Source organism: Mus musculus, chromosome 1, assembly GCF_000001635.26.
Source record: "Mus musculus strain C57BL/6J chromosome 1, GRCm38.p6 C57BL/6J".
Lineage (NCBI taxonomy): Eukaryota > Metazoa > Chordata > Mammalia > Rodentia > Muridae > Mus > Mus musculus.
In genome coordinates this window covers 134,705,508-134,718,828 of record NC_000067.6, presented here as the reverse complement: position 1 = coordinate 134,718,828, position 13,321 = coordinate 134,705,508, and the positions used below count along the sequence as shown (strand labels likewise).

Here is a 13,321-nt window from a genome sequence, read left to right as displayed (position 1 = left end):
CTATCAGCAAGGCTGTGGCGGAAGGGAGGCTTACAGTAGGTTCTGACCTCTCCCACCTAGCTCCAGGCCTGTCACACTGCCGAGGACTTGGGGCAGAATGCTGCTGTGGGACACCAGGGCCTGGGTGGCTGGGAGCATGGAGCTTACACAGGGCATGAGATGGAGAAGAAACTCTAGTGTCGATTATTCGGTTACTGAAGAATGGGGAAACCAAGGCCCAAGCATGGGACTCCCTTCCAGGCCAGGCCGCTTTCTGGGTGAGTAAGGAAGGCAGAGCTGGACTCCATACTACTGGGCTCTCCAGCATCCCTTCCTCCATCCCTCCTTCCCTCTTACTGGATGCGATGCTGCATGCTTTCTACTTCGAAGAGAACTAAACTGAGGGTCAAATAAATTCCCCCAAACCTCTCCATAGTGAGAAAGAGAAACACACAGTGACTGGTCAGGGTTCCAGGACTTAGCAACAGGGCACGGAGCCCATACGGTAGGTAGGCCTGGAAGGAGCTGGCAGTGCTTTCCCCCTCTGCCCACACAGAGAGGCAAGAGTAGTGACCTAACAGTCCAGCATTCTTGCAAACTATGCCTCGGTTTCCTCCCTTGGAGAAATGTAGATAGTAACAGTACCTGCCGTGTGTTGACTGAGGAGCTAATCCACACGAACACGCAGATCGGGGCCTTAGGATTTGAATACGCCACTGAAGAGCAAATCCTTCGAACTGGAAGGATAGCTCGGTGGTTAGGAGTGCTTGCTAATCTTATAGAGGATGCACATTTGCTTTCAGTATCCACATCAATCAACTTACAACTGCCTATAATTTCAGCTGCAGGAGATCTGTGCCCTTTTCTGACCTCCCCAGGTATCACACACATATACAAGTGTATAAACATACACATATATACAAATATAATAAAATAAATCTGACCAGGTATGGTGACACAAGCCTTTAACTCCAGCACTTGGGAGGCAGAGGTGAGCAGATCTCTGTGAGTTCAAGGCCAGCCTGGTCTACATAGCTCAAAACCAATCATTCAAACCTTTGGGCCAATCAGATGCCTCAGCAGGTAAAGTTCCTGCTGCCAAGTCTAATGACCCAATTTTGATTCCCAGACACCCAAAGTGGAAGAACCTGAGTCTTGTGAGTTATCCTTTGTCCTTTACATGAGGACTGTGACATGTGCCACCCCCATAAGGAAATAAACAAGTATAATTAAAGATTTATTTTTAAAAATAAATAATTGAATACAGGGATTCCAACACCAGGTACATAGCCACAAGGAATAGAAATATGGCGCTGACAGCCGTGTCCCTGGTGCCTGCAGCAAAGCAGTGTCCAGGCGCTGAGAAGAGTCACCCAAATGCCCATCAGCTGATAAATGCACAAACACAGTGCATGTCCATATCCAGGGGCCATCCACAAGAGACAAAGGGAGGGCTGGCCCAGTGCAGTGTAGGGGCACCTCAGAGCTCTGTCATACAGTGTGGGACCTGGCTTAGGGAAAGACCCAGAAAAGGCAAAGTTATAGAGACAGAAAGCCAGTTATTAGCTGGTTAGGAGTAGAGGAATAGAAAGTAGGAGAATTGCAATATACCTGGGGTTTCTGGGAGGGGACAGTGAAAATGTTCTAAAATTGAGTATGGTGACAGTGACATCATTGAGGTGTGCAGCGGCTTAGAATGTATAAGTTCTCCTTAGTCATATAAGTTGTTTGGCATGTGAGCAGCGGCTCAATCAAGCTGTGTGTTTAAAGGAGGTGGGTACTTAGAAACTCCTGTAAGTAGTGCTGATACCATTATAGAAACGAGGCTCCGAAGGCTGGGCTGGGGCTCGGATAGACTGTTAGCCTAGCACGCATGGGGCATGGTGGGCACTATCCCAGCACCATGTAAAGCTATATACAATAGAACATACCCTAATCTCAGCACTCCAGAGATGGAGACAGGAGGACAGATTCAAGGATATCCTTAGCTACCTAATGAGTTCAAAGCCAGAGGAACTTTTGAAAGAGAGGGAGGGAAGGAGAGAGAAAGGGAAGGAAGGAGGAAGGAAGGAAGGAAGAGAGAAAGAAAAAAGATAGAAAGAAAAACAGAACAGAAATGAGACTCAAAGCAACTTGCCCAAAGCCACATGTCCAAAGCTAGGAGGTTCAGGACCTGACTTTGAACTTTTTTTTAAGTTTATAATATTATTTATTTGTGTGGGCATGTTCATATATGGGGAATGTACAAGCCACAGTGCATGTGTAGAGGTCAGAAGACAACATGCAGGAGTTGATTCTCTCCGTCCACCACATGTTCCAGGGATTGAACTCAGGTCATCAGGCATGGTAGCAGGCACCCTTACCATTTCAGCTAAAACTTCAAGTCCAGGGCTCTTCTCTGACGTTTCCCTATGGCCTACATCAGCCTAGATCCATGGGAGACCACATCTGCCCTTGAATGTCCTAGAAGAGTCAGGCATGGTGGCTCATGCCCCTAATTGTGACACTGGGAAATACTGAAAGAGCAAGACTGAAGCCAGCCTGGGCTCCAGAGTGAGTCTTGTACCAGTCTGGGGCACATGGTGAACTTGAAACCATCTGGACTATATGGAGAGACACTGTCTCAAATACATACATACATATACATATATGCATATATGTACATATATAGTGGAGAAAGCCTCTATCACCCATACCAAGAATGCCACAAGGAATGTTCTACCTGTTATCTAATCTAAACAAATCTAATTTACACATGGGTGAGATATATATAATGGTCGGGACCAAGATCACAGGGGACAGCCCAAAAGAGAACCCCAGTCCCCATCAATGTTGAAGCCTTACCTAGTGAAGCTTGGGGAATGGGGCAGATGACTCCAAGCCATGAGCTCATAGTTGACTTTAGAAGTGACCTTGGCCAAACAACCTCATATGTTGGGCTCTTGGTAAGATGATATTTGGGGAGACACTTGGGGGACAATCCCTAGGCAGTCCTTTACAAGATCCTGAACAGCATTAAAACAATATGTTCCCCTCTTCTAGTCTTCCAGTCACCCCACATGACCAGGTAGAGAGTAAAGGGGCAGTGGGCTTTGAGTGTGCACAGCCACAGTCTCTGGCAGATGTAGGAGAGGTCTGTGGCCTGTCAATTACACGCTGTCCGTAGAGCCTGTTGGCTACTTGCTCCACCTCAGGAAGAAGGAAGGACAGGGCGTTCACTCTGCAAGCAGGAAAGATGCTGGGAAGTGGAACCAAGATTCTGATTCTGGGCCGCCTACTTTGAGCTGGTTGGCAGGAGGGCAAGGCCTGCCTTTGCCATCCCAGGAAGGTTCTACCTCAGGCTGTCTAGAGTTCTCAGCCAGGGACTGACTTGAAGGAAGACCCCTTTGCTCTGCCCTCTGCTTGTCCATGATGCTACAGCAAGATAGCAGTCCCCTGCCTTGGCACTTCAGAGCACAAAGCCACCAGGCCATTTCCCTAGATAAACGAAGACCAGAAAAGAAACAACCAGATTCAGCCAAAGCCACCCAGAAGCCAAGCGGTCTCACTGGGAGAGCAGCCCACTGGGTCTGGTGCCAGGGACTCAGCCAGGATACCTGCATGAGTCCCGAGAGGAGGCAGGAAGAAGCCACCATGTGGGTCTGCCAGGCCTGCTGGCTCTGCCAGGCCGTCATGCACTGCAGGACACTGGGGGCAGGGGTGGGGGTGGGGAGACAGGCCTTCTTCATTGCACTTTACAAGAAGGCACGACTGAGATGCTAAGGCATGATAAAGGCAAGGCTATAAAGCAGCTTGTCCACAGTCACGCGTGGGGGCCACCATAGCCCGGATCCTTCCCATCACTTCTTTCTCTTCAACATACTCCCTTCTGTTTTACGGAACAACCTATAGCAACCACAGAAGCATTTTACCATGTCGTCTTCACGGTCTCTAATATCCTTCGGGATCTAGGTAAATAGTAATCCATTAAATCCTCATGTCAAACCTACGGGCTTCAAACTGCTTTAGTTCCATTTCTATACATAAGGAAAGGTGGTCAAAGTGCCTCTCCACTCCCCTACCCCGTGACACACAGAACCTCTCACGTACCTGGGGCCTTAGCTTAACCTGGAGAGCACTTGGGCCACTGGGTCCAGCCACAGTCAAGATGGCAAGAAATTCTGTGGGTTCCTGGAATCAGAGGGGCCAGAAAGGAAGTGTGCTAAGAGCCCCGTGCTATCGGGAAGTCTTTGGCAGCTGAGCACTCTCAAGTCCAAGCTGGAGACAGAGTTGGAACTGGCAGCCTCAACCACACAGCAATTCCTGTTGGTGTTCTCGACCTTTCCTGCCTGGAGCAGGTGGCCGTGGCCAGCTATACTCTTGGGTGCTGTCCCCTTCAGGGTCAAGTAGCAATGCTGGCAGGTCCTAAGACAGTAAGCAAGCTCCATCCATCACCTCCCATGGGTGCCCGCCCATCTGGCCAATTCACTCCTCACTGTTGACTGCCACCACAGTCGGAGCCCTTCCTTCTACCTCACACAAGCCCATCCTGCTGAAGTCTAACCCCATCACCACGCAGGACAGGCATCTGCTGCCAGATGCACCCTTTGTTAAGTTGCTAGGTCAAGATCGGTGAGCCACACAAATCAAAAGAAGCCATTCAAACAGTTGGCAGGTGTCACTTTGTTAGAGGGCGGCGGCATGGCCCTGTCCTCCTGCATTCCCTCTGTGACTTCAGGACAGAGAAAACAGGAGTGGGATTTCGAGTTGAAAAAATTGCAGGTGGCATGACACAGGCAAAAAAGAAGCCATTCTCTTTCTGACCAGCCAAGGACTCTGCACATCTGTCCCTAGGCTCGGGATTCAGGTACAGAAGTCTGCCTTTCTACGCCTCTGCAGTATCTTCTGCAGGCAGCTCAATGGGCCATCTGCCGCCAGACCTTTCTACAAAAAGCCTCAAATCCCATCTCCCTAGGGGGCTGGAAGCTGAGGGAGGCAGCAGCTTGTAATAAAGGGGATGTATTAGGCAACAGCGGTGCAGAGAGGACACGTGGGCATGCAGGCCAGACCAGACCAGCTCAGGGTGCACTCAGACACATAAAGGGTTACTCGTGATGGGGAGTCTGAAGGATGTGAGCACTCAGTCCCCAACTCCACCCTCCCTGGCCCAGCCCAGGTCCTGCTGTCCTTTGCCGCTGGGCAAATATTGACTTTCTTTCATTCAGCTGGCCAGTGGAACTGAGAGCAAAGCACAGGCTGTTGTCTCCTTTCTCTGGGAGGCAGGGCAGGCTGTCAACCCATTGTCGGGGCAGCAGGCATCCCACATGGGTCAAGAAAGCAGAGCGGGGCTTAGAGTCAGACTGCTGTCCTTTAGCCTTTGTTTTCTCCCCCACCCCACCCCGACCCCTGCCCGTTTCCAAGCCCACGTGGGTTTATTCTCACGTTCAGGCTGCCCTGTGGGTGCCATTCAGCATGTCTGGCTTGAAAGGAGTGGGATGGAGTAGCTGGTGTGTGCCTATAGAGCTCCGGCCTCACACTGAGGAACTTTTGTGCTAGCTCTGTATTTTTTCTAAGGACTCAACATTCTCATCAGCAAAATGGGACTGCAAGACTCAGAGAATTCAGCTTCTACATGAGGAGGTCCCTTCTCAGGACCCATGTCCTTCCAGCCATCAAAGCACTGTACCTCGTGCTCTGATCCTAGAAGAGATGGAAAATAACTGTCTTGTGCTTAAAAAAGAAGATGGAAAGAGCTTTAGATTGAGGGCCCCAAAGTGCTGAGTCAGCTCCGTCATCCCCCTAACGCTCTGTGTGAGGCTCAGCTTTCCCTGAGTTTGTCACCCTACAATCAGAATTAAAGGAATGAAAGGAGATGGCCCTGAGGCCCATCTGGATGCCTTGTTCTGAGGTCCCCCAGCAGGCAGCAGTGTCCTAGCTCCATCAGCCTTTCCTCACAGGGAGCCTTGAACGGGAGGATGCTGCGCCTCTGCCTCCAGTGCCCTCACTGACGTCCTCATTCAGATGGCCACCCCATGGCTGAGCTCCCCGACATATGCCCCGTGACCAGGGCAAGCGCACACACATTCCAGGATGCAGAGCAGGAAGACACAGGAGACATACACAGCTCTCTCTTGGATGCCTGAGCATGTGGCAGCTGCAAGACTCTGATCTTCCTCTGTATGACAGAGAAGCCCAGACAGCATCCATGATCAATCACACTAGGAACATCTCAGACTCCAAGAGGTTTACAGAAATTATCCCTGTGGTCTTCCTAAGAAACCCAAAAGGTAAGAAACATGATGCCATGGGCTGGTGAGATGGCTCAGTGGGTAAGAGCACCTGACTGCTCTTCCAAAGGTCCGGAGTTCAAATCCCAGCAACCACATGGTGGCTCACAACCATCCATAACAAGATCTGATGCCGTCTTCTGGAGTGTCTGAAGACAGCTACAGTGTACTTACATATAATAAATAAATAAATCTTTAAAAAAAAAAAAAGAAACATGATGCCCATTGCACAGATGAGAACAATGAGGCTCAGAGACATAAAAGAATGGGTCTAAATTCAGAGTTACTAAGGAATGCACCAAGATGGAAACCTCTGCTCTTAATCCTCAGGGCTCTCTGGGCATCGTCATCACCTCTCCAAGTCAGGCTCAGTCACAAGATGGATACCAAGGGACAGTGAACCTTAGATGCCTGAATGATCCTAGCAAATTTCCCAGCAGTCAACAGGCCAATACCAACTCTTCTAGGCTGGCCTTCCACTTCACATAAGGAAAACTGAGAGTAGTCAGAGAGGATGTTATCTAAGCTCACACAGCAAGTCTGGGTAAACCCTGGCCCTGTGTCCTCCTCCCCATCACAACGCACACATGGTCTGGCCCAGACCCGGATGCTGGGAGCCTCTGAAGCTCAGATGGTCTCTCTGCTCTGCTCCTGGGCATAGAGACTCCAGAGATAGCCAGCCTCATCCCTCCTTAATCAGTTGGCTCCGTGATTCGGGGAGTGAGGTAAAAGGCCATTTGTCATAACCACAGAACGGACCAGAAGTGACAACAGATGAGGAAGGCAGAACTGAGGAAAAGTGGGTATATGACAGTCTGAGAAAGCCATCATTGTCTCCTCCTCATGAAGTTCCTAATGCACAGTGCCTGGTGGCCAGAGGGACAGGGACAGAGACAGTGGCTACTCCCACACCTGGCTGAAGCTTTGAGCTCCTTGGAGTTAATCATACTGTGAGCAGCCCCCTCCCCATCCCCACCCCTCTGGCCACTGCTTCCAGTCACCCCACTGCCAATTTGCCAAGGGCTTCGAGTGATACTATGAATAATGGCCAAGGTTCTTCTGGCTCTTGTGGAATCCACGCTGTATTAAACACTTCACACATTTCTTCTTTAATCTCCATAGGAACACTAGAAGGCTGCCGCCTTTATCACTGTGTTTTGACAATGAAGTCACTGAAGCTCAAAGATATAAAAGCACTCACTCAAGGTCACTGAATGGCAGAATGGGGGCTCCCAGGTCTCATTCCAGGGCTGTGTAGAGCCTGGGAAAGGGCCCTGTTTCTCACACCATGTCTCAAGGCATCTCTGGGGATAGACGCAAGGAGGGGCCGTGCACTGGGAGTTCCAGAGGCCACCTGCTCCCATAGAGCGCCCTCTTGGTACTCAGCAAGCACCAATCCTGACCTCTGGCCATACGACTTCAGAGATGAATGGGTTCCGGGGCATCCTCCAGCTGGACTTTCCTCATATACAGATGAGGAAGGCAAGGAAGGGTATTTCCCAAGGTCACATAAGATCGTGCAAATGGGAATTGAAGCCTGGGACTCAGCCTAACTTTCTCCTCTTTTCCCAGGAGTCTTCCTAAAGTACCCGAGACCCAGCGCCAGGCTAGGGACTTATCTCAGCTGAAGTCCCAACAGGTTCTCCCCAAGAACACCTCGGTCTTCCATGCAGGCAGTCCAGGCTGTGCAATGGGCTGGTATAGCTCCCACTAGAGAGCTTTCTACCAAGGAAGGATTCTTGAGGTAGCGGACAGCAGAGAAGACAGCATGACCTTGGGAGGCCTCTGAGTCTCCTGTCTATCCCAGGGACCCTCTTCCCCAGTGAAAATTATGTCCTGTGCAGAGGGTGGGCAGTTCTGGGCTAACAGTGGCCTGTCAGGCCTGGAGACTCTGTAAGGAACAGTGATGGAGGTAATAGACTGTAGGCCTCAGTCCACTTGGAAGGCTAAATAAGGAACTACATACTCAGGGGCTAGCCTTCTGTACCGTTTCCCCTTCAGTTGGGACAGGAGGTATCAGGATGGGAAAGACTCAGATCCTCGATGTGCCAAACCCCCATTTCCACGTCTGGAGACTAAGGCCTAGGAGAGTAAATGAGTTACTCAAGGTCAGCCAAAGGGGCAGAATGCCTTCTGATGCCCCCTGAGGTTCCAGGTTCTGAGTCTCACACTGTTGCCCTTCCAAGTGTGCACAGGGCTCTCTGCAGAGGCCAAGAATCAAAGGCAGTGAATTCCCAGGCACGGAACGCTTGGCAGACTTAGTCACGGACTCGGTTCACCGGACTGGACGGCCTTCCTCCTCCTCTTCCCCATCTCCCCACCATCACTCCTGTGTGGTGCACCACTCCCCTACATCAGACTGAGACTCCCAGAGGTACACCATTGGTCCAAGGTCACACAGCAAACCAGCAGAGCGCCACTGCCCACTCTCCCATCCGTGGCCGCTTGCCAGGATCCTTGAAAACCCCCATCCCTCCAATGCACAAAGCCACGGCACTGGTTGGAGAATGAAAAAGTTCTCGGGAGAGAACGGGGCACAAAACATGTCCGCAGATTCTGGTCTGGATAGACCAGGCCGAGGAGTGCCAGCACCCCCACTGCGCGCCACTCTGCGCCAGGGGGCTCCAAAGCTCCGAGCACATGGGATCCACCAACTCATTCTCACTGCAGCGGGGGCACGCAGGGTCCCCCACTCTCTCTCTCTCTCTCTCTCTCTCTCTCTCTCTCTCTCTCTCTCTCTCTCTCTGCACATGCTTCTCACCACACACCCACTGCATCCACCCTCCAGGGCACCTCTTCCTGGGATGAGCTGTGAGTGCCCTCGCTCCCTAGCTAGCTCCCTGTCCCAGTACAGAGCGCTATCCTGTGCTCAGCACTAGAACAGGTCTAGGTGGAGGGGTTCCTGGGATATTCAGGACATCTCCCCCGGGACAAAGAAGTGGATTTCGGGAGCCCGATCTCACCAAGGGCTGATCCTGCACTTAGTTTATGCCTCAGCAAGTGCTGAACCCTGAAAGTCATGGTCTCATTTGGTGATCCAGCCTCCCAGGGGTCCAACACCAGGCCCTGGAAAGCTGCTGGTGTCCTGGGTGTGGCCTCACTTGGGACTGCGGGACATGGGATGCCCTCGCAGGGCTCCCTGCCTGGGCTCCCTCTTACCCGGGGACGGTCCGGGAGCCGATTCGGCGTGGGCTGGTGCAGAAGGCAGCGGGAGTCTGCCGCCCCGAAGTCCAGGTCCCCTCTTCCCACTCCCGCGCCGGCCAGCGCTGCGGCTCTCCTCCCGCTCCCTCGCTCGCGCGCTCTGCAGTAGTAACAACCTGATCCGCTTCCCCCGCCCGCCAATTGAGATGCGCCTCACATCCGCCTGCACACGCGCGTGCGGCCCCTCGGAGGCGATCCCCGATCCAGATCCTGGATCTCGGGGAGCAGGGACCTGTCCTGGTAGCCCACACCCTGTTCTTGAGTCAGGACAGTCCGCGGAGGGTGGCTGAGAAGGGGCCGCCCCGGGAAGATGCTGCTTGGAGTCACCGGGCAGAGGGGTTTAGCCGCATGCGGTCATTTCAGAAGTTGCAGGCTGGGCGGCTCAGACCCCGGAACCGCATGGGGCTCCCCCCTGCCTCTGCGGAGAATCCCCACCACGCGCGCAGTGCCCTCCTACAACACTCCCCACCTGCCCCGCTTCTGCAAGCTTTTCCGGGAGCTTCTCGGCGCTCAAGAGTGGCTGGGGGAGGGGAATGAGAGAGGGGGACCTCCGCCTGACTGAACCGCAGGGGAGAGGAGAGAGGGGTGACGCGCTTCAGGGATACAGATTAAAGGCTTTCCTGAGTCAAGAGAAAAAAAGGGAGGGGGAACAAAAGGGGGACACCGAAGGGAGGAAAGGAGGGGAAGTGGTCCGGGGGCCACTGCACCAGGTCTCTGGAGGGTGGAGTCAGGACAGGGTGTGGGGTCTTTCCATAGGTAGCTATGGGAGGGGCGACGACACACGGAAGCTACCCGTAAAAGGGTTGTATCTTGGAGCCCTTCCTGCTTGCCCCAAATCTTGCTTTCTTCTTCTTGGGCAAGGGTTTCCACAAACCCTGAGTGGGGACACTGAGTAAGAGTGGCAGGGAGGCTTGAAACTATGGTGCCCCCTCATCCCCAGTGCCTTGGTCTGACCCTTGCGCCTCACCCTCGGTCCCCAACTCCCCTGCTGCTAAGACCTCAGCATCCCAGTCCCCAAGTGGAGTGTCCAGCTTACCCAGCCCAGCCCAGCCCACCTTTGCTCGTCTGGACTGGCTTGCTTGCTCCACCCTCTGCGGCAACACCTCTTTCTCTTTCCCTCCTGTTCTGTACACTCAAACAGGAATCAAGTTCAAGACCTGATGCAGGAAGTGATGAGGTGTGTGTGTGTGTGTGTGTGTGTGTGTGTGTGTGTGTGTGTTGTTGTTGTTGTTGTTGTTGTTGTTGTTGTTGTTGTTGTTGTTTTGTGTTTCCCATGGGCATACCTGGAAGAGACAGGAAATTACTAAACTACCATCAACCCCTTCTTCCTTCCCTCCCAGTCCTCACAGGCTGTAATGCTCCGGCAGGCAGCATGGCTGCTTTTTGTAGGGCTAGCGACTCAGTTTAGAATGGTGACTGCTTGCTGTAGGCCCGAGGCTACAGAAGAGCTGGTCTGGGGATTCCATGCAGCAGGGCTGGGCAGGAGCATGTCCCTGGACATCTGACAGGGGCTGCCCACAGTGCTGGGAAGGCTGTTCCCAGGTGTTCATTCTCCAGAGAGAAAGGGTGGCCTGGGGTCAAGAGCTCAAGGTCAGACTATAAGTAGTACTAGGAGTCTTCCCGTACCCATGCCTGCCCATGCCACCCCCAGATCTGAGAACTGCTCCCTGTGAGTGGGCAGGCTGAAGAAGTGTAAGGGGCCTGCTCCTCCACGGGGGTAACAGCACCCCTCTTTGATTTCCACCAATGAGGGAGGCTCAGTAGGTTGCATTCAGGTTAGACTGCAGGATTTCCTTTAGCTAAGCGTACCTAACAGCATCCTGCCTTAGGAGAACCCACACCTTCAGGATGGGAATGGGTAAATGTGATGATTCTCGGATGGATAAATGGGCACTACCACATGAATTGGAAGATGCCCTGGGCCTTCCTCAAAACTGCTGCCAGGCAGGAGGGTCTGAGGCAGAGATGGAGTCCGTCTATAAAGCTATGTCCACACTTTCTAGAAATACCTGTTATGTTCACAGACTGCCACCATGGGCCTGTCCCTTCCTGGGGTGGAGGGACAGTGGACTTCTATTGGTGGCATCTATGCAGATGGGGCAGGTCCTCTGAGAAAGGCATCTATAGTTGGCTCCCTTCCCTGGCAGGGGTGGTAACAATGAACCTTACAACTTTGATCTCTTAATCCATGTAGACCATCTCTGGAGGCTTCGGAGCAAGACAAGGCTATTTCAGGAGTCATGGTGGCTCAGAGGTGGGCCTTGTGATTCCGGATGCTGATCTTCCCTAATCCACATGGCCTGGGTACATATCTATACCTTCTCCCTCCTCCCTGTGCTCCTCCCATCCTTTTCCCACTCTCCAGTTTCAGCTGGTTCTGCCCTGGCCCACATCCCTGCTCAGATGTCTTCACTGCCCTGCAGGACCTGAAAGGACCATGCTCTGCCCTGTTCAGTACCTTTACACATGTTGCTCTCTCAGAGCAGGGCACGCTCTTTCCCCTCACAGTCTCACCATGTAGGCCACACCTCCAGCAGCTAGCCTCAGTGCCCTGCCCCTCCCCTTGTCCTTACCTGTTTCCATCCCCTTTATTCTGTCTTCTCCACAGGAGGCCTTCCTGTTGAGTCTGGCCTCCAGGCACAGAAAATCCTCAGCAAGTGTAGCCTTGAGGCTGAGTATCCAATGCCAAGACTGCCACACACCCATGACTGGACTTGACAGTGAAACCACTCCTAGCATCTTTCTCACCAGCAACATAGGAGTTTCACTATCAAACAGGGTTATTCGCCTAAGGATTGAGGGATGGGAGGTGTGAGGGAATTTAGGCAAGCTGTATAGGTGCTCACTCCCGCTGGTGAAGGAATCAAGCCATCCTCTGCCTTCAGCTTCTCCCTGGGCCACAAACTCCTCAGCTGCCATCACAGGCCACTTAGTGGCTCTTGAGTCCCTGACTTCTGCTCTAGACTTCCTGGGGAAAGTAGACTGCAACTAGGACCAGCTCTCCCACTCTGCACCTGGCTTCACCCCTGCGAGGCTATGACCTGTGTTCGCCCCGAGTTGGCCTCAGGTGCCAGCTCAAACCAGCCCAGCTCCAAACCACAGCCGCATGCCTTGGCCAACCCAGGAGTGGCCAGGGAAGGGGTAGGAGATTCTTGCTTCCTTCATGACCAAGGTCACTCCCAACTGAGTCCACATACCACAAGCAAAGTGGCTTTCCCCCTTCCAGTCCGATGGGATGGCAGCTCTAAGCCCCTCTCACATACACGGCGCTGCTGCTCGTTGCTTGCATCTAAGCAGCACACCCCTGCTTTTGTTTTCAGAGCTCCTGGATGGAATGAGGGATGGGGGATGAGGGATGGGGATCATTCACAGAAGGGGTACCCTGAAACCCACTCTGCATTCTCCCTGTTGCTACCCAGGTGTCCTCCTTCCTGTCGGAGGCACCTGAGGCTCCTCAGGAACACACCACAGCTGGGTCCCTGCAAAGTAGCTTGGGATTGCTGCACGCAGAGCAGAGGAAACCTTGCTGGAAATTAGCATCCCTAGGCTTCCCCTGAGCAAGGGGAGAGGGATAAGGGGAGCGGTGACGACACACTGGCCGGGTCCACTCCTCACTTCCCGACTGTCCAGACAAAGCAATAGTTCCCGTGCTTCCCTCCCAAAGAAAGACACAGAAATTAAGATTTCTGCAAAGAGTGTTAACTCCTGCAGTTGCCACTGTGACCATCTCCAGTGCTATCATGTTGTCCCTCCTTCCACCGATCCTAGTCACTGAGCCACTAGGGCAGCAGTCCCCAGGTCCATAAGCACCAGGCTTCACAGCTGAGAAAACAGAGGCTCAGAGAAGGCCAAGGACTTGCCTTGCTCCTGGCTCC

At 52.8% G+C, this 13,321-nt stretch overlaps 1 protein-coding gene across 3 annotated transcripts in view; it reads right to left on the bottom strand.

Moving 5' to 3' along the window:
- Syt2 (synaptotagmin II) overlaps nt 1-13,321 on the bottom strand; it is a 106,616-nt gene that overhangs the window by 34,321 nt on the left and 58,974 nt on the right. Inside the window, exon 1 of one of the 3 annotated variants that reach the window (NM_001355726.1) lies at nt 9,405-9,529. The exons of the other annotated variants lie outside the window; for them this stretch is intronic. The gene's annotated coding sequence lies outside the window, so the exon portion shown is untranslated. Of the gene's footprint in view, nt 1-9,404; nt 9,530-13,321 lie in introns of those variants that run through there. 3 annotated transcript variants of the gene reach the window in all.